Source organism: Elephantulus edwardii, unplaced genomic scaffold (assembly GCF_000299155.1).
Source record: "Elephantulus edwardii isolate Elephantulus edwardi_28Jun2011 unplaced genomic scaffold, EleEdw1.0 scaffold00292, whole genome shotgun sequence".
NCBI lineage: Eukaryota > Metazoa > Chordata > Mammalia > Macroscelidea > Macroscelididae > Elephantulus > Elephantulus edwardii.
The window spans coordinates 1,052,175-1,055,703 of record NW_006400042.1 but is presented as its reverse complement, the minus strand read 5'-3'; the positions used below and the strand labels follow the sequence as shown (position 1 = coordinate 1,055,703).

Sequence of the window (3,529 nt, the reverse complement as noted above, 5' to 3'; positions counted from 1 at the left end):
GCTGTAGGTTTCAGGGTGAAGACCTTCTCTCACTACTCTAAAGGGCCCCTTTGGCAATAGGAAACACGTAGACTATTGTGGAGACTGATTTTGGAATTTAGATGCACTGTTATCAATTGTGCTTAGCCATACATGTTCATATCCTTGAAGACGTAACATGGAAGTGGTACAGCTTAGAAGACACAAATTTAACTAACAAGTTAAAAGTACATGAGTCAAAAATTAAAAGCAATAATATTCCAAGTAGAGGTTCTAACAGTGGCACAAATCAAGTTACAGAGGGAAGGTAGTTCTTAAAATAAAAGTCTTATTGACTAGCACTTTGTCTATTATAGTATAAAGATCAGGAACCACAAGATGTAGAGGCTCAACTATGTCAATTATTATTCTTCAGTCCTGGACCAAATTCCATCTAGCACTGGGTTGTTTTACAGCTCGGAAGTCCACATTCAAGGCAGAGGTGAAGTAAGGAACTGCTTATGAGGTTTTCCGTCAAGTCCAACAACTAAGAAATAGTGAGAAGAGTTGGGACCTCAGCAGGCTTTTAGGACCGAATAATAGGCCCTTGTGTCCAGGAGAAAATGAATATACTTACCAGTAATGTTAATGCTCACCCACAGCTCTTCTGGGAGGCTCTAAATCGTTGAAGCGAAGGACTGGGATCTTGCAGGCATGTAAGCATGGCGAAAGGAGCAAAACCTACTAATAAGTCCAAGACTTGTTTAATGGTGGCAAGTGTGGCTGGGATGTTTCTGGAGAGACTACCCAGAGATATCTGAATTAATCTGGCCCCTAATTAGTAAAAGATCCTTGCCCCTGTGGAAAATTAACAGAGAGCTAGCCCAGTATCACCTCCAAGTTCCTATGTATTTTCACCATGGACACATTTAAGGAATGCTGATATTCTAGGCATACTCAGAGGATACCTAGACACAGAAAGTTTGGGGCGCAATAGTAATCTACAGATACCCTCTTAGATAATTCACCTTTGTTAATAAAGATCACAAGTTTCTGCCTAGTGGCAAGAAGCTGCACTGCAATCCCAGAGGTGCACGGTTCAAATCCACCAGATGCTCTGCTGAAGAAAGAGGGACAATCTGTACCAGTCAGATCTGATTTGACGGTTGTTGTTTTTGTGAGGTGCTGTCAAGTCGTAGACGACTCATAGCAACCCTATGAACAAAAGGCCTGAGCACTGTTCAGTTTCCAGAGGCAAGCCATTTTGGAAGTGGATGCCACTCCTGCTTCCAAGCTTGTTTTAATTGGGAAGCTCCACCAAACACTGTCTACCATGAGTAACCATTATCACATTTGGCATATATCACTGTCACAGTGTTTAGCATCACAGCAAGCATGAGTTACCTCTGTACAGATCAGTGCTATACCACCTAGAAGAATGCTTGACAGAATACCAATTTGAACCAGGCCTGAGGGCCCATTGGGGCTTTAAGCCACCACCTGCCTTAAATCTTAGGCCAAGCTTCGAGGGTCTCACTCCTGGGGGGAATAGCAGACCTGCACATCAAATGCAAGCTCGAAAAAGTACACGACCCCAAAAACTTGTGATTACTTGAGCACGTGGATCACCACGCTCAGGCAGCAAGAAGTCACAGAAACCCTGGGTGCAGTCATCCAAGAAGGACATGGCTTCGGGGCTTTAAGCCACCGCTGCCTTAAACCCTAGGCCAAGCCTCAAGGGCCTCGCTCCTGAGGGAAAGAGCAGTCCTGCAAGTCAAACACAAGTGTGAAAAAAGCATACAAAAACTTAAGATTAGACAACACACACACACACACACACACACACACACACTGAAAAACAAAAGATCACTAGTTTCTTCTGCTGGTGACAACTTGCTGTCAGTACAATCTATCCCAAGGAGGAACTCATTCAGCTGAGTTTGGAGAAGGATAAGGACTTTCATCTACATCCACACCAATGTATAGGCACAAAGTTCTCTCCTACTGTAATGGGTAGAATCTAAAGGAATTTTCAATGATCAACATCTGCTTCTTCAAACTGCCCAGCAACTGTAGGTGTAGTATCTAACCCTAACCTTAACCCTAACCCTCCATACCATCTTCAAATTCTCTTATTGAATCTTTTGTCCAAACCCCTGCCATGTTATACTGGCTTCTCATAGACTGGAATGCTCATAAAAGCATTCCTTCTTACTCTCTCTAGTGTTACTTGGCCCGAATCGAGATCCCCTTGCTCTTGTTCATGTGCTTCCACATGACTCTTCTCCATCATAATAATCGGAATCTTCATCATCATGATCTGAATGAAAAGCCTGGCATTCACAAATTGCACTGAACATTGCTTCCAATGCTGATTTATCACTAGGCACAAACCTAAATTTCGCAATAGGTTCAACTTCATCATCATCACTGGCTTCTTCTTCATCAGCAACAGATTCTTTGGATTCTTCTCTGTATTTGGCACTCCCCATAATATACAAATATTCTCATGGATAAGCATTTAGGTTCCTTGACACAGTAGACAAACTAAGGGTGCATATTCCAGTAATAATCCTAATCCAGAGCCATCTACCCAAGATAGACAGCTCTTAGTGATGTAGAGAGCGCCGATCCTGAGGCTCTTCTTATTCGGCACAGCCTCAGTATCAGGCACTAGATTCTTGTGATAGACACCATAATGAAGCTTGGAATTATAGATGCATTGCTCTGTTATGCATAGGGCTGTTATTTCAGAATAGTCAACCCTGTTTCTTTGTCTGACTCTGGACGTTCTGCTGCAACCTAATCACCATAGGTGACCCTACTAAGATTTGAAATACTGATGGCATAGCTTCCAGCTTTAGAGCAACACACGTGTCCTAGTAGAGCAAACTGATGAATAAATGCTTTCCCAACAAAGCAAACTATAAACAAGCAAGCATTGCTGTTGTTATGTGCCATCAAGTCAACCATGACTCATAACGATCCTATGCACAGTAATAGCTCTGAACCCTGTCCTGTCTTGACCTAATCTCACTGTCTCTGACACATTTGCCCCTATTACCCAAGTCATTGTGTCAATCCATCTCATCCAGCGTCTTCCTCTTGTTGCACCTTTCCAAGCCTGATGTCCTTCTCCAAGGACTGGTTTATCATGGTAGCATGCCCAAAGTATGGAGATGGAGCTTCAAAAGCCTTGCTTCCAAGGAACAACTTGGTTTCACCTTCTCCAGAACAGACCTGTTTGTTCTCTTGGCAGTTCATGGTACATTCAACATTCTTCTTGATCACCACATCTCAAAGGCATCTATCATCATTACTCATTGTCCAGCTTTCTAATGCATAGCAAGTAATTGTGAAGACCATGGCCTGGATTAGGCACACCTTAATCTCTATTGACATCTTTGCATTTTTTTTAATTGGGAAAAACATATTGGGGGTACAAGGAGGTGAGAGTTGGGGGCAGAAGAGTGAGAATGGACCAGGATGCAGTTGCAGAGCTGCACAGTTTGGTCGGTGGGGGGAGCAGGTGAAGGAAATGATGAGGGTCCAGTGGGGACCAGATGCTACA

General features: G+C 43.1%; 1 pseudogene; it reads right to left on the bottom strand.

Moving 5' to 3' along the window:
• Positions 1–1,990: 1,990 nt before the first annotated feature.
• The window catches only part of LOC102844179, a 10,244-nt pseudogene continuing 8,705 nt past the window's right edge, over positions 1,991–3,529 (bottom strand).